Genomic DNA, 18757 nt, shown 5'->3' with positions numbered 1-18757 from the left:
AACTTTTTTTGTGACCCTTACGTAGGCAATGGTGACAGAAAGTAGTAGGACAAAAGATTTATTTCAACTTAATCTTGCTAAAGAGCAAATGAACAGAGAACTATTAAGCAATTAGAATTGATGTATTTATTAACGAAGTAAATGCTTAGAGAGAGATGGCTTTTGGGTGATGTGATAGTTATCAGTATAGTCGGCGCAATTTTTTTTTAACAAAGACATAAAACAGCCAAGCAGCCTTGACAAACCATTTTGTTTAATCTCTTTTCAAATGAAAAGCTCCTAAGCAGGCCACTTGTCTTAACTGCTTGAAACCATAAAAAGAGAGAATTGCCACCAATAAATTAGCATATTTTTAACTTCATCACCAAATGATGGTCAATGTGGCTTGGCACTGCTTTGGTGTTTGGGACTTCACCCTTAAGTGACCACTTTGGCCCTTTTTTGACCCTCTGCCCTCTTTAAGCTGGCCACTTGATAAGGTAACTTAATGGTTCTCTCTCTTTTTCTCTTTCCCTTCACATTTGCAAGTAGCACTAACCTATAAATCATTGTAAGGGCCCTATCCAGTGACAAATTAATGTGCCCTCCTCCTAATTAATGGTCATCAATGTCCTTAATTATCTAATCCTATTGAGAGCAGTTAATAGTTAATCAGGCAGCCAGTTCTTCAAGCAGGTCATCTCTGCAGGAGTGTTAGAAGTTTCTCATCTGGGGACACTCCCTTCAAAAGCCACTTAAAGCCAAAAGAGCGAGAGTGTAGAAATGGTGATTCTTGAGCTAATTTGCTTTAGTTCTCAAAAGAAACCATTGAAGTGGAACCCAACACTGTAATTGTTCAAACATTGTTTCAGCTTTTCTGACAGAATACTGAGTAATGTACCATAATATTGCTTAAAACGTTGAGAAGGGTACAGTTATAGTTTAGTGTCACAAGGAAAGCATGCTTATCATTTTCTTATGAATTTATATTTTTAATGGAAGACGTAAGTTTTTTCTCTCCATGTGGCACCTTTTCCCCAAAATCAGTATTCTAACAATGACATCTGAGATATCATTTCTATTACCATACAAACTAAGCAAGATGATTCCCCTGTGAATACCCAGAGAAGAAAGTAGTACAGTAATGTGAATCATGTTTATGACTTTCTCTTTCTCTGTCTCATTGAGTCTTATTGGGAATTTAGGGAAAGAGAAAAATAAAGAACTTACATGATGTCAAGTGGGACCTCTCCTCTCAGAGAGGCCTCTGAGAGAGGCCTCTGAGAGGAGAGGTCCCACTTTAGGTTCTAATAGTAACTGCACTTCACCATCAGAGCTGATGAAAGATCTTTTATTAACCACACAGGTTTCTGTTTCATTTTCTCTCTTGTTCCCACTATGCTAAACTAAGAATCATTATAATTGGTCAACCTGTGGTTTAGAAGCAATGTTTGAAAACAAAATACAAATAGACTGTTGTTTCTGAAAATTCTATATAATCAAACACGGTACCTTTTTGGCTAATAACCTAATCACTTAAGGTTTTTTTGAGTTTTTTTGTTATTTTAATATAAATATATACATTCTAAATGACTTACTTATGCCATAATATTCAATTTAGTGATTAGAAAAAATAAAAACTAAGGAATCAACCAAACCAAATAGAAGTACATATATAAGTATAATTAGAATACAATAAAATCATGTGGTTCACCTAAAATGTTTTAAATGTAGCATCGTACATTCTAAAATGCATATCCAAACAGATAGTAAGTCTTGGTAATATATTAAAGAAACCAGAAACAGGAGTAGAAATGACCTGAAAGTAACTAGTTCAAGGATTCCTTTATTGAGGGTAAAATCATCGAGCAAATGCTACTGTTTTAATACTCACAACAAATAAATGTTCTTTTTAAATGTCCTGATACTTTTTTAAAAATAAAATGTAACCTTGCTAGCCTGTAAAGTCTGAGACTAAAATAGTCTATTGAATCTGAGTCTTACTTTTAGAAGTCAAAGACAGTTGAATCTGACATTGAATCAGGCATTGAATCAGAGTCTCACTTTCAGAAGTGAAAGGTAGTTTAGCAGGGAAAGCCGAAATAACATTTCCAATTCCACAGGCAAATTTGTTACATGTTGGAATTTACTGTCAGTCACGTCTCAAAAGGGGGCAAGGTTGGAAACATGGGGCAAAAGAAGCAGGCAAGCACTCTCATCTCTATTTTTAGGGCACCTTTTTGATTTGTTAAGTCATTGCCCTTTATATGTATGAAAACTGATTATCTTTTTACTAGCAGCTACCAAGGGCCTCTAACAGGTAGAGCAACTTTAACTCATAGTCTCTAATTTTTTTGAGTGATTTGGAGAAAGCAAAGGAATATTTCTTCCTTCTCAGAGTGTGTGTTGGTATTGTCCAGATTCAAGTGAAAATATTTATCTAATCAGAGTAAAAATTTTTGCTGATACCTGTAACTACAAAGCTGTATAAATTAGCCCCTCTACAAAAACCGTAGCAGAATCATATCCATACTAATTGCACTAAAATCCTGACATGCATTCTAGATAAGTAAAAGTGAAAGTTTAAACCATGATTTCAGGTTAAAAGAAATCGCTTTCCAATTCTTTGAAAATTGATGATTCTTATAAGTGATACATAGTAACAGTATGGCCTATGTGATTAACCATTATATACTACTTATTCCTTGATCTTAACCAGATCAAATTTACCTAACCTTGCCTAACCTCCATTTAATCACCGCAAACATTTGTTGAGCCTTTGTTAAGTAGCAAGTACTATACTAACTTATTTATACTTTTATATAGTGTTTAAACATTTTAAACAAAAGCTTTACTAAGATATAATCATAGATTCAATACACATAAATGGTGTGTTTTTCATCTTTATATCTAAGAATCAAGAACAGGGTTATTTGCTTAATAGGTATAAAATCTTTGCTTAAATGTATATAATATAGATAAATTATGAATGGGCTTTTTAAAATAGTGCAAATAATATAGCTATAAATATTATATAAGCTCCACCAGTCAAGTGACCTGTACACACTGTCTTCTTAGTTACGTGTAAGATAACTTGAATACATAGCATCACTTCCAAGCTAAAATAACTGGTTAAACTTGCATTTCTTAGCTTCTGTAATTTTTGCTTCTTTAATATCAGGCTATCATTAAACCAGTTTTTTCTTTAGTAATTATGATGTAATTATAGTACATAAACAAGTAAGATTTGGCAGAATTTGAAATGTGGCTGCATATTTGATGACATAAATGCAACATTTTCACTTGCACTTAATAATATTTTGCTGTTTTGATTTTGTATTTTGAGCTGGATCATATTGTAGCACATTCTAGTCATAAAATTAATATAAATGATAATAATGTATTATTACATTAGTTGCACCATCCATTAAGGTTTTTACAAAGAGAGTTTCCACTTTGGTAATGGGACAGTTTTCCAGCTCAAAGATTCAGTGTTTCTAAGTTCAAGTCAGAGAGTACAGTAACTGGATTAACATTTAAATATACAGAAGACTTACAGTACAAATTTTCAATATAAAGATTAACACTACTTGTGTAGGCTGTAATTGGTCAAAAAAATAGTAATTATCATAAATAGTGTATCTTTGTGGGCCTCATAAACTAAATGAATATTGAGAGTAGAGTGTCAACGTAAATCATGTTTACTCGAGATTGTCTTATCATACTTTGTCCCTAATTCAGAATAGGACCTCAGTACCTCTCCAGTCACCAAGAACTTATTCTCAACAAAATAATTGACCAATCAGTTTTTATTAAGTAGCTATTATTTTTGATATACTCATGTAATAGATTTATTCTCAAGTATTAAGACTAGAATAGAACCAATATAAATTAGATTTATAATTATATTGCCATATAACTTGGTACTATTCAGTAGGATTATTCAATAGGATTATTATTTACATATTGGAAAAGCATAAACTCTTACAAACTAAGGAGTGCTAGTGGCTATGATAATGTGTAATAATTTGGAGTGTTTCATGATATCTTTGGTCCTAGGTTTACTTTATTCCCTATGCTTATTTTCAGCAGCCTTTCCAGTTTTTAAATGAGAAGTAGAACGTTGAATATGTTTACTATATCTAGAGATGGGGAGAGGGATGGTTAACTTGCTTGTCAACTCACAATTATGTTATATAATAAAATAATGGAAATATGAATGTCTGGCTTGGGAGCCTTGTTAAGTTGTAGCATCATGGGCTGTAGTCCAATATACTACAAATATTGTTTGTTATTTCAACTAACTTTTATTCCTAGATACACTGCAGCTAGCAGAAAGAAAAAAAAATCAAAGTTGAATATAGGCATCTATTCATTTAGATTAAATCACTTGTCAAAAATAAACCAAATTAACATTTTTTAACAATGGAAATGTAATTTTTTTACATGTGTACATTTTGATATATTCATTATATTATCATTCTCATATTTATGCTTTTATTCTCAAGTGATATCAGTATATAATAGCATTACATAGGTTTCACAGAATCTCCAGAAGTTGGTTTAATACTTACTATACTTTATATATTTCACATGCCATAGTTAACCTATCAAAAGTGCATACCACCTTAAGGAGAACACAGTTTTGAGAATCTGTCTAATCCTATTTCTTCCCACTTTGGAATCTTAATTAGAAGAGATAAAAAAAATCATTTAGCTAAATTATTGTCTTGAATCTGTAGCAAAAGGTATAATCCGCAATTGGGCCAATTAGTGAACCCCATAGTTAGCTATGCTGCAGCAAACAATTTGATTAGATCTGACACCATCCTAGTTCCCACTGTTGTTTTGCCAGGTATGATGGTCAGACTTCAAAGAGCTTGAGGCATCAGCAGGGCAAGGTTTGGAGGCCAGCTTAGGTCCGGTTGTTAATCTCTCTGCTAAAACCACAGCAGCTCTCACACAAAACAAGCTTACACGACACAATCATGCGGTATTAAAGTTAGGGTTGAGTCATGCCAATTTCCCTTTGATTTTTTGATGATTGACCAAAGATGGCTACATGACTAGACACATGCTAAAAGTATACTGATTAGGTAAGTTCCCAAAATATTTGAAGTATTTTTTAACTTCCTATATAAATGTTGTGAAAGCTTATTCCCTTTGATCAAACCTTCCAAAGTAGTAGTACTATACTGGGGAAAAATGAGCATTTCTTACTGGCAGCCTGAATATCAGACTTTTCACTTATCACTTTATATAAATTTGTCTTTACATTAATAATTCCTTAAGGAGAATATATAAGGAAATTGTTTCTAAGTGGTAAGCTTTTGAAAAATCTATTAAGCACTTTGAAAGAAAAAACATTTTTCCCTGAGTCATTTATGTTCACTGACAGTTTTTCTGAAATTTCTTTATAATTGTTTTCCACTTAAATGTTGAGTAAAGTGCCCTTCCGAGATGTGGTTGCATAAGTGTTCTTTTCTCTGCATTCTGATTTGTTGAAATATTGCAGTAATAGTGACATGTTTCCATTCTGAGAAAAGCCTAAGGCTGCTTTAGTATTATTCCGAATGATTGAAACTGCCATCTTGCTGACTTTCCCTTAGGCAGTGTAAGGCCTGTTTGCTTTTGTGTTCATTTCACATGCTTCCTGTTAGTTTGGCTGGCAGAACATCATTGCTTCATTTGGCAAGGAAGAGTAGATTCATATTTGACTGTTACATGTCTTATAGTTTCTGTATGGTCATCAACATGTAGGATATGAAACTTGTAATTAGTTATATCAAATGAATCATCTTTCTTTGAGAAATACTATAAAAAATGACACCTTGACCATAATTTTTACATAAAAATCTTCATTTTATAAATTGAACTTAGGATCTAATATTTTACATTGCACTATTTATTCATAACTACATTACTCAGGAAATTTAAGGAAATATATATTTGAATAATGAGATGGTTGCACAAAGCAAAGTCAAATATTTAGAATCTTACTAACAGTCTCTCATAAAGATACCATGGTTACCTGTAGTGAGTGGAGTTATCTCAATTTTTAGACCAGGAGGATACAGACTCAGCATTGTCTAAGTATGCAAAGGGGAAAATATCTCTTCTCCCGTCTTCCTAAGTTTTGCAGACATAAACATTTATATATGTGTTTTGTGGTTTGGTTCCAAGAAAATTATATTGCAGTACTTCAAAGATTGTCTTCAAGCCTTTGTAGAACTGCTATAGCAGAATTAGTCCAGTTTACATGATACTCTCTGAAACACTTCCTTTAATAATGTGTCATTTATAGTCTCTAAGGAAGATAGAGAAAAAGAAAATAGAAAATGATGACAAATCACAGCTATTTCATTTCCTCACTTAAATGTATTTTTTAAGTTCCTAGAAAGTAAGAAGATGCATTTTACTAGTATATCCTCCAAGGTGCCTGTAACAGTAATACTTAGTAAATATAGTATCCTTAAGCTTGTGATGTAGATAGTTTTGCGGATATTTTTGTATCTAAAACATTTCAAGTTTAGTCCTGCCTCAGTGCCTTTGCACAGCAAATGTTCAGAATCCTCATCCCTCTGATCTTTTCAAGGCCTTTTCATGTCATTTGGATTGTAAATTAACTACCTCAACCTTCTCCTTAGAGAAGTCTGACTAGCCTGTCTGAAGTGTTCACTAAGTTACTCATCCTCATATACTGTTTGAATTCTCAGTGTAATGTATTTTATAATTGTTCATCAGTTTATTTGTTTATTTCCCTGACCTCACCACTAAAATGTAAGCTCCATAAGAGTAAGGACATAGTATGTCTTATTTGCAGCTAAATCCTGCGTGTGTGTAATAGGTGCTCCATAAATATTTGTTAAATTGTGAACCTACAGTTTTTAAAGTAACTCATGCCTACCGTAAGTTTCTTTAAAAAAATGTATTTGGTATCTGATTTGTTCTAGGTATTGTGTTGGGTGCTTTCATATACTCTTTTTTTTTTTTTTTTTTTTTTTTTTTTTTTTTTTTTTTTTTTTTTGAGACGGAGTCTTGCTCTGTGCCCAGGCTGGAGTACAGTGGCACAATCTCAGCTCACTGCAACCTCCACCCCCGGGTTCACGCCATTCTCCTGCCTCAGCCTCCTGAGAGTAGCTGAGACTACAGGCGCTCACCACCACACCCGGCTAAGTTTTTTTTTGTTTTTTTGTTTTTTTAGTAGAGACGGGGTTTCAACATGTTAGCCAGGATGGTCTCAATCTCCTGACCTTGTGATTCGCCTGCCTCAGCCTCCCAAAGTGCTGGGATTACAGGCGTGAGCCACCACACCCGGCCCATATACATTATTATATTTAATTTTAATCCTCATAGGAACCCTTGCATACATACTATTTCACATATTTAATAAAAAGAAATAGATAGGAGTTATATAACCTTCCTTCCCAAAGTCATACATCTGTGGTTAGAGCCAGGATAAAATTCAGATCTTCTGAAGCTGTATGCAGAATAACAGTGGAAAGCTAACATGTTCACAAACTGTTAATTATTATTAATTTTTAAAAATAAGTTATATTACATATTTAACAGAGGGCTAGGACTACTACAAGTACTTAAAGACATTATTTCATAGACCTTACAACTACCCATGTAACATTATTATCTTCACTTTACAAATGAGGAAACTTATGGTTCAGAGAGATCAAGCATCTTAACTTATCTGGAGTCACAGAACTGATAACTGGCAGAAATGACACTGAAATTGAAGCCTGTTTTATTCTAAAGCCTGTGCTCTTAACCACCAACTGTCTGCCATGCCCTAAGCTGTACTGCTATCTCATCTTCATTATGTAAGCCAGAAAGCCTCTGTCCTGAAGGATTCTTCAATAAAAAATGATTTTTTAATCTCAGAAAATGTGTTAATGTAATATATGTATATATATATAACATTCATATTAAAAATTCTTCTGTTCCCTAGCTTGCATTTCAACTCTTTGTAAAATACATTATAACGTTGTGATTGGATTAATCACAGCTTCTCCCTTATATAACATGATGTTATTATGTATGTGTGTATATATATATATTCATATGTATGTGTGAATACATTAGGGTGATGATATTCTATTTTTTACTTCTAGTATGGTAGGTTTTTATGGAAAAATTAATTTGCAAAAAAAAAACTATTCTCTAAAATACTATTTACTGTTACAGGATTTCTAAATCTGAAAGAAAGTGAAAAAGTATCATATACAAAGAAATGTAGTTTTCCTTATCAACTATTTTGATATAGTCCAAAAGTATGCCAAATTTAATTACAATATATTATTATTGTACTCACTTAAGTTCTATGTTCAGGTACTTTTACCAATATTAATTTGCTTATACCTAATCAACCTCTTTTTATATTTTAAATTTTTCTAAGTTATTTTATATTTGTTATTTTTGGAGCATCAAAAATTATCCTGTGAGATAATCAAGGTATACACAACTTTTAACAAGGGTGTACTGAATTCCTTTTTCAAATTTCTAATTTTTTCCTCCCCTTTTATCATAACTGGTTCTAATGAAGGTTTGATTCTTTCATATTAAGAGCTATTTTTCGCTTTTGCAAAAAATTTGATTTGCTGGAAGTTCTTTAAATACCATCTTTAAGTAAAATTAAGCAATAAATATTATGATTGTAAAATATTTTCCTCATTTATTGATGAATATGAAAAAGTTTTCTGCATTTTAGTAATATGAAAACATTATGTTCCTCATTAAGAAAATATGATGTTAAATATAAATTATTGGTTTTTAAAAGGTAGAATTGGGGACCGTAATAAATAATTAAGAGAAAGTAGAATGTAATGGGAATGTCTTTAACCCAATAACTGGTAAAGCAGTTCTCTTACTTAAGTAGAAATAAAAAATTTGGCAAATTTATTACTGTCATCACTCCAAGTCACAGTGAACATTTTATAGAGTAGCCAGTTTACGTTCTTTGTATCTGGTATCATGAAATTCATTGAACTGTTTTGTCAGGTGCTGTCAAGTCAACCCACCATTGTTGTAGAAAATCAGACTAAATCATTTTGGCATGAGCCTTCCAGAAATAAGATACCCAAGATGAAGGGTTTAATGAAATTTAGTATTTGGCTTCAATTTCTTGTCAGACTATCAAATATATATTTCGTTCATTCAAAAATTTGAGTAAATCAGTTGAAATACCTGACCTTATGCTTTATTGAAAAGTTGTTTCAAATATTATTGCCCAATATAAATGATATTTGGAATTTATTTGGGTGTTTTTTAAGGTATAGGATTCTTCATTGAACATTTCATATAATAAAACTTGAAAGTACATAGTCATTTAATAAAAAGAGAGACGTATATTTTACTACAATTAAAGTTTTCCATTATAGGCTCAGTGCAGTGGCTCACACCTGTAATCGCAGCACTTTGGGAGGCCGAGGCAGATGGATCACTTGAGGTCAGGAGATCGAGACCAGCCTGGCCAACCAAAATAGTGAAACCCCATCTCTACTAAAAATGTAAAAATTAGCTGGGCATGGTGGCAGGCGCCTGTAATCCCAGCTACTTGGGAGGCTGAGGCAGGAGAATCGCTTAAACCCAGGGGGTGGAGGTTACAGTGAGCCAAGATCGTGCCACTGCACTCCAGCCTGGGCAACAGGGCGAGACTCTGTCTCAAAAAAATAATCAATTTTGATTGAACTATCTTTGTTTCCAAAGGCTATTAAAAGCCAAGTTGTATTTAATTATGTTTCTTAAGTCTTTAATTAATGAAATGTTTATTAATTTTCTGAATAATTATATGAATGAAAAAATCTTATCTTTCTGATCAATAGTTATTTAAAAGGCAATATTATAGTGTAGACTTAAATGCCTCAAACTTTTCACTTACATATTTTGATACAGGGGCTTTTTTGTTGATATTTCTGCCAAATACATAAGAAATATTTTCCCAACTTGTACTGTAGCTATGGTATAGCATTGAAAAAGATTGTAACAAAAAGCTTCTTGGTGCAATTAAAGGTCACTTGTACATATTGTAACAGGCTACTCATTTACAAGATCTTTGTGAAGGGTCAGTGCTATAGCATGAAATGGATTGCCCTTATTGATTCTGTAAATAAATGGATCAACTTATCTTGTAGTCAGTAGGCAAAGGAAAAGGCTAGCACACAGTAGCTTATTAATATTTTTACAAACAAACTGCTAAAACGTTGACCATAACCAAATGCAATAGGACTATATCCTTGACATAAATAATAATAGAAAATTATTAAAATACATAATTACAGCTTTTAAGGGAAAATTGATTACACATATATATACATGTATGTACTTGTTTTTTTTTAACATATGAACCATATTTAAGTGTAGCAAAACACAACACAGTGATAGTGTTCAACTCTCCTTTACCATGAAACTAGCATGTTTCAAAATAGTTGGGATGGCCGGGCGCAGTGGCTCAAGCCTGTAATCCCAGCACTTTGGGAGGCCGAGACGGGTGGATCACGAGGGCAGGAGATCGAGACCATCCTGGCTAACACCGTGAAACCCCGTCTCTACTAAAAAATACAAAAAACTAGCCGGGCGAGGTGGCGGGCGCCTATAGTCCCAGCTACTCGGGAGGCTGAGGCAGGAGAATGGCATAAACCTGGGAGGCAGAGCTTGCAGTGAGCTGAGATCCGGCCACTGCACTCCAGCCTGGGTGATAGAGCGAGACTCCGTCTCAAAAAAAAAAAAAAAAAAAAAAAAAATAGTTGGGATGTATACAGTCTATCTTTTCTGTATTGAGATTCAAAATTTGTCATGCATAAGTATGAAAAAGGAATCCAACTAGATGGTGATTTATTTTAGTTATATTTCATAGCCTTTTCAGTAGTCTTAGAAAAAAAATGGTGGTCCAGATAAAGTATTAGTGATGATCTATTCTAAATGAATTAGTAATGATCTGTACTAAATACAAAGAAAATATGTTCTTTTAACAGTTTTAATACACTTAGATTTTACATGTTATGTATGTATATTTGTGAGATACAAGTCATTATTTAATCTCAAATTTTTAAAATATAGTGAAATATATTTGTTCAACACTTCCTAGATTCTTCCCTCTATACTTGCATATTCAGACACAGCAACTCCCCTCCCCAACACACACACCCTTAATATTTTTTTATTGCTGTGTCCTATTCAAAAAATGAAATTTCTAGTTAATCTCAAACAATACCTTCTAGGATTAACAAAAGTAATTTAACAGTGGGTTTGAATCAATAATCAAATAATGATAAATTAACCTTTAAAAACCTGTAGGACTGATTGGTCTATAAAAATACTAAGGCCAAAAGCCAATCATGAAAAATGTAGCCAAGAAGAGCACTACTTCAAGTAATCTTCTCTGCCTTTTATTTACCTCTTGAATATCCATTCTGTACTGTTTTGTTTGTTTTGTTTTGCCATACTTTAGTACATGGAAAACATCATGCATTTCTTTTATAAAGTATCAAACTTTGAGAAAATGTTGTTTTTTTAGAGCATAGGTGTTATGAACATAGGTATTTTTATTCATCATTGTATCTCCCTTTCCTAGTTCATTGCCTGATCATATAGGTGCTCGTCAAATATTGCATGAATGGATAAATGAATGAATGTCCTCTTGATATTGCTCAAAACATATAAAAGGGTGTGACCATTAAAAAAATCATTTCAGATTATATGGAATAGTTTGATAGTGTGAATACAGTTTTCTGTAGATGCTTAATATACGTGTAAAGTTTTACGTAAGTAAAATAACCTTCAAAAAATATCAACTAATAATACAATGAGCTGTTATTGTTGAAAACAGTTCATGAGACTTATGAGTTACAGATGAAATAATTATGTAAAATGGAATTTTAACACATTTTGCGTATTCTACACTTTTAGTTAAATACACATTATCAGTAAAGTAACTGATATCACTTCCATAACAGAATCTAGGACTAATCCTTATTGAAAAATCATCCCATTGATCTCTTTATTATACACTCGAAGCTGACAAATTCCAGTCTAGTTCTTCAGTTTGGCTTCTTCAGAATTTCCTCCTGAGAAACCATTCTGATCCAAACAGAAATTTATATTAAGGACAATTATATTTAGGAGAAAAGCTTTACAGTGTGTGATTTATAACTGAATGCATTTCGTTAAGATATGTTATTGACTTAATGTGTAATTCAGTCAAAAACAAAAAAGTACATGTAAAGATGTCTTGGAAATGTGATCTACTCTTAATAGTACTATAGACATGAGCAATTAATTTGGTATTCAATTATTATAACATTCCAGTCATTTTATTGGAAAGGTTATTAAGCTTTTGTCCATGTAAAAGTGGGTAAGTAAAGGGCAATATTAAAGCAACTATGCACATGTTGCAATAGAACATGTAGTTAGTAGACTATGGTCCATGGGGCAAATCCAGCTCCATGGGTTTTTTTTTAAAAATACATTTTATTGTAACAGCCATTCGTATCATTTTGTCTATGGCTGTTTTCACAGTGCATCACTAAGTTGAGATCTTATGGCCTGTGAAGCCAAAAATATTTTCTGTCTCGTCATTTACAAAGAAAATGTTCTATGAAGAAGAACCCCTGCTTTAAAGAGCCACATACTTTAAAGAAAATTTACTGAGAGAGTTGTCAATTTGGTGATAATGATTATACTCTTAAAATTAAGCTTTATTTGAAAAATAACAAACACATACAATCATTTGCTGTGTAATTTGCACTTGTAGAATTTATGCGATGTCTTTCAGAAAATACCTAGATTTTTCAAACATTCTGCGTTAATGTCTGTCCGAGAAAATACCTAGATTTCATAAAAGGTTAAAATTGGAAGGGAGTTTAAAGTGCTTCAAAGCCAGCTTCTCATTGTGTGCACATATTTTCTCATCCAGCCTCTCTGTAATCATGTGGAACTCACTTTCTTAGAGGCACCTCATTTCAGACTCTACCAGATTCTTTCAAATGCTAAAGCAACCTCTTAACCATTAGTACTAATTCAGCTTTCTGAAGCCACAGATAAATTGCTATTTTCGATATAATGTTACTGGATTGATAATAAATACCTAATATATGAGAAACAGTTGTAATGTATAAATATATATTAGTTTTCCTTTGATTTACATTTCTTTTATAAAACATAAATTTAATTAACCATTTTATGATGTTTATTGTACATTTAACTTAGAACCTTAAGCACAACATCCTTTAAAGAAACCTTTTTTAAAATAAAGCGTTAACTAGAAATGTTAAAAGTTTTGAATTCTGAAATTAAAATGCTTTATGAATTGTAGCTTCATACAATTTAAATATTAAAATTCAGCGTTTTCATTTGTAGCATGTTTGAATACAGAAACAACTTCAGATTATTAAAAGTTATAAAATCAACTTTAAATGTGATATTGTTGAGTTTTTTATTATAATCTACTTAAGATTTTTTTACTATACAGTAAATTAATCAAAATGTAACATTAAACTTTTGATAACTGAATATTGAGAGGCATAAGGATACATTTCTATATTGGGCATAAGGATATTTTGATTTTATTAGCAGAAGTATATGCAAAAAGTTTAACTGTTCATTAGCCACACTATCCAGTGTCTATAATTGATAGTCAAAATAGTAAGTTTAAGTGGGTGCTATGAAGTCTTGCTTGCTTATATTCATTTTTTTTTAATGTAGGAATTTCTTAGACAAGTAAACAAGATCTTACTGAAGTTTAAAATGTGAATATATTATTAAAAGTAATGTTGGTCCTGGTAAGATTATTTTTAAGCTATAAGATGCTGTAGTTGGAATATTTTGGCATTTTGGTTAGGAAATTTAAACACGAGGACATTTTTACTTAGTAATTGCTTTTATTTAAGTTAATGTAAGTTATTATATTTTAAAATAATTATATAAACACCAATGTCCTTGCCATTTGAAAATTATTTAAAATTATGTAAAACAAAACTTCTTTTCAAAGCTGTTTATAATGTAGAATAGAAGAGAAGATTGCATGAAATCATACAAAAAGAACTCAACGTAGTGTTTTCAGCCTAATAAAAATGTTGTAAAAATACTTGTAAGCTTGAAAATCACACTAGCTATTCTTGTTTCAAATTCTGTTTAATATATTGTTCTGTATGATTTTATAATAAACAGATTACTCCTTGAACAGGAATTAAGAATAAAGCTGCCAGGAAGGGGTTTTGTTGTCAGAGTAGTTCCCGCCTCATGTTTTGTAAGAGATTTCATGGTCCCATTGTAAAGAGTAGATGATTTAAAACGTGTTCCCAAGATAAACTTTCCCATTGTCATTAATGAGGATGGATAATACTGAGTGACAAGTGCATTAGGAATGACACAGAAAGAGCTGTTAGATTTGTCAGAGCGTATCACTTCAGGCATTGACACTTGAGGACATTCTTTTTGTGGATATTTGGTTGGGGGGGAGTCTGATTTAAAGATACCAAAGTTTGTGTTTGCTAATAGAATAATGTATTTTACAGTGTATAAATATGTATTTTTCAGTGTTTAGGAAATATTTGGAAAGTTATTTAGATTAGGTTCTTCCACATTTTAAGTTCATGCTTTTATTATATCCTGATTTCCTCCTGAGAAAGTCATCAAACTGTAAGACATTTGAATATTAAAGTGATCCCATAAAACTAAATTCTTCTTCTAAAAAGTCTTATCTCTGGAAATATCTAGCTGAAGGAAAGATACTAAAAATTATACAAATTTTAAAAAAACATTTTGCTATCTTACTTCTGTATCTAAAAGGGTACTCCTTACTATGCATCACCTTGAGAATAAAGGTTTTGAAATAAGAAAATACATGTCATTATATTGTCTCTTTGAAAATACATTACAGAAACATGTTTTAAATATTAATCAATGAACAATTAATAATGTATGACTTTTCTGCTATGTAAAGTATTTGCAAACTGTAGTATGCATCTCAATTTCAATTTTGAACATGCAATTGGTCACTTTTTCGCCTTGATTCATCTTTCGTGCTGCCAACCAAATTTTGTCTCTGTATACCTTTTTGACACTAATAATGACTGAGTCTCTGTTCATTTGAGTTCAAGATTTCCCAAGCGGCAGTTTGGAGCTGGGATAAACTATCTATCATGATTGCATACCACTAATCTGTCTCAACCAAACCACCCTGTGACTGAAATTATACTTGACAGTTTACCTCTTCTTGATGAGCCTGAGGTGAACATAGCTACAGACCATCCCTGGGAGGACATGGCAACTACTCCATATGCTAGGGAGGATCCTTTTATTTGTGACACAAGACTTAAACTATGCCTGTAGCAGAAGGGAGGTCTCTCTCTCTCTCTCTTGCTCTCTGTCTCCCTCTCTCTCTCTCTAATATTTTTAATTTTCAGTAGTATTACTTCTGTACTATAAAACTTTTTTCACACAAATATGTTTGGTAAATACTTTCTACCATTACAAATACTTCCTCTAGGTTAGCTTCACCATGTGTTGAAAAACTATAAAGTCATTTTTCAAAGTATTTATGCTTTCTAAAATATTCTATTATTGATATACCATAATCATCAAATATCAAAAATTCTTATTAATATTTGACTCTTACCAGTAACTGGCCAGTTCTTGAAACATCTCAGGAAATTTTTATATTATAAAAATGTTTAATCCTCTGTCTTCCTTTTTCTTTTTTTTTTTTAGACAGAGTCTCACTCTGTGTGACCCAGGCTGGAGTTCAGTGGCACAATCATGGCTCACTGCATCCCCAACCTTCCAGACTAAATTGATCCTCCCACCTCAGCCTCCCAAGTAGCTGGGACTACAGGCATTTGTCACCATGCCCAGCTGATTTTTGTATTTTTTGTAGAGACAGAGTTTCACCACGTTGCCCAGGCTGGTCTTGAACTCCTGGGCTCAAGCAGAGCACCTGTCTAGGCCTCTCAAAGTGCTGGGATTACAAGTGTGAGCCAACGCGCCCAGCTTAATTCTCTCATTTTAACATAAAATATTTTTCAAAATAAGTTTCTTTTTTTTTTTTTTTTTTTGATACAGAGTCTCACTCTGTCCCCCAGGCTGGAGTACAGTGACACGATCTAGGCTCACTGCAACCTCTGCCTCCTGGGTTCAAGTGATTCTCATGCCTCAGCCTCCCGAGTAGCTGGGATTACAGGAGTGGGCCACCACACCCGGCTAATTTTTGTGTTTTTAGTAGAGACAGTGTTTCACCATGTTAAACAGGCTGGTCTTAAACTCCTGACCTCAGGTGATCCTCCCACCTCAGCTTCAAAAAGTTCTGGGATTACAGGCATGAGCCACCACACCCATCCTTCAAATTATTTAAAGATTTTTAAAAATAAATTTGAAGAGAATAAATTGAACACTATAGCAGAAAACATTTTAATTGTTTTGATAAAGATTCTTTATGTAGTCTGGGTGCAGTGGCTCACGCCTGTAATCCCAACACTTTGGGAGGCCAAGGAAGGTGGATCACGAGGTCAGGAGATGGAGACCATCCTGGCCAACATGGTGAAACCCTGTCTCTAATAAAAATAGGAAAATTAGCCGAGCGTGGTGGTGTGCGCCTGCAGTCCCAGCTACTCAGGAGGCTGAGGCAGGAGAATCACTTGAACCCGGGAGGCAGAGATTGCAGTGAGCCAAGATCGCACCACTGCACTCCAGCCTGGACACCAGAGTGAGATTCTGTCTCAAAAAATAAAAAAAAATAAAGTTTCCTTACGTAGACTTAATTACCATTTTTACTGTCACCGTGTAAAGTCTAAAGAAAAACGGCTACCTAAGAAAATGAACTTATTTGCTATTTACTGCCTTTCATCTTTTTTGTGAAAATATCTTTCTTTTGGAATTAGGAAATATCAACGTTTTGAGATGATGGACAAAGAGTGATTAAAGGACTTACTAATGCTCTGAAAATAAGAGAAATCTGAAGTAATTTTCAAAAATGTATTAATATGTGGAGGATTTAATAGTAAGGCTAGTTTTTACAGCCAGCATGGAGGACCAAGTGAACAACAGACAAATTGTAAAAGATTGAGGTTATTTAAACAAAGGCTTTGGGTAAACAAAGTCTTTGGGATATTAAAATGCTTTCTCATAGACCACATATAGATAAGTTTATTATAAAATGCAATCTATTTTCATCTGTCCTGGATTGTTGAAATGTGATCCTACCTGAAGATGTTTAGATGGCCTGAAAAGGTTGGCCCATAGAGTCTATTATATCATTGGAGCAAGCACTTAATAAGTTTATTTCTCATTATCCATTACTTTTAATTAAAGTTTATTATTCCCTTGGAAAGATTCCTTTTAGTATAGGGAGTATTTTCTATAATCTTATGAAGCAGTAGTCTAATCACTAATGCATTCTACACAAAGTTTTTCTAAAGCACCTAATGTCAAATAACCATCAACTTTATCTTGGAAGTTCATGGAAATTAATCTCCTGACATCACAGAAGTGATTACTTAGTATAGTGAGTGAAACAGTCTTATATTTTTGGATGTAACATAATTTATTTTTAACAAACTTAATCTGTGTTAATTTTATTATTTTTCTACATTATTTGTATTTTAACTAATAGTTACCAGTGAGCCATGTAAGATTTCGGTAACACCATTTAAAATAAGTATCCTGAAGAAAACTGTCAAAATAAAGTACATATAATTCCACATTTTTAAAACTTTAACTATAAAACTTCTACCAGTAAACTGCATAATATAATCTAGTGACATGTATTTTTTAATGAGGGAGTACTATGAAAGTAACTTAGTAAACTATTTATATATATTCTTTATACCAAAAGCAGTTAAATGAAAATGTCTAACTTAAACACTCACTCATGCTAGGCAGACTGAATTTTGTGCTAAATTTTAACTTAGGCAGTAAAATCTATGATCCATTCATCTTATCATACTCTGTTACTCCTCCCATCTAATTATCTGATCATTAAGTGTACTTTTTTATTATAAGATGCATCTGCATCATTTTTTAAATAAAATTGCTCCCATTTTTCCCACAAGCATTTATTTTCTAATCAGAAGAATTCATATAACATTACTGTATAGTAAATATTCAAAAATATTTAAATGGTAAATATTGAATAGAGATGATCCAAAAAAGTAATGGCTTCATTTGGAAAGCGGAATTTATTTTAAACTTAGAAAACAAGCAAATTAAAATGATGTTTTGTATAATATTTAAATACTTATGCCTTTTGATTTTGGTTTTAATATAAGTTTCTTTTCAACACTCTTTTTTTTTTTTTTTTTTTTGAGGCAGAGTCTCGCTCTGTCGCCGGGACTGGAGTGCAGTGGCCTGATCTCGGCTCACTGCAAGCTCCGCCTCCCGGGTTTACGCCATTCTCCTGCCTCAGTCTCCCGAGTAGCTGGGACTACAGGCGCCCGCCACCTCGCCTGGCTAGTTTTTGTATTTGTGGTAGAGATGGGGTTTCACCGTGTTAGCCAGGATGGTCTCGATCTCCTGACCTCGTGATCCGCCCATCTCAGCCTCCCAAAGTGCTGGGATTACAGGCTTGAGCCACCGCGCCCGGCCTCAACACTCTTTTTAATATACATATATGCCCAAGCATGGTACATTATGAATCTTATTTTTTTCAGTAACAAAAAATAATTATCCTGAAAAATGCCTTAACACCATCACATAAGGCAAAATTATTGTATTCCTCAGACTACTTTTTTACTCTCCTCCTGTGACAGATTAACACTATTTTTAATAAAATGATTGG

At 32.9% G+C, this 18757-nt stretch overlaps 1 protein-coding gene across 2 annotated transcripts in view; it reads left to right on the top strand.

The window, feature by feature from the left end:
* ELP4 (elongator acetyltransferase complex subunit 4) overlaps nt 1-18757 on the top strand; it is a 268639-nt gene that overhangs the window by 144221 nt on the left and 105661 nt on the right. The window lies entirely within an intron of this gene.

This window comes from Rhinopithecus roxellana, chromosome 15, assembly GCF_007565055.1.
Source record: "Rhinopithecus roxellana isolate Shanxi Qingling chromosome 15, ASM756505v1, whole genome shotgun sequence".
Classification (NCBI taxonomy): Eukaryota; Metazoa; Chordata; class Mammalia; order Primates; family Cercopithecidae; genus Rhinopithecus; species Rhinopithecus roxellana.
Note: the sequence above shows the minus strand (reverse complement) of the source record. Positions and strands in the feature narration are given on the sequence as shown.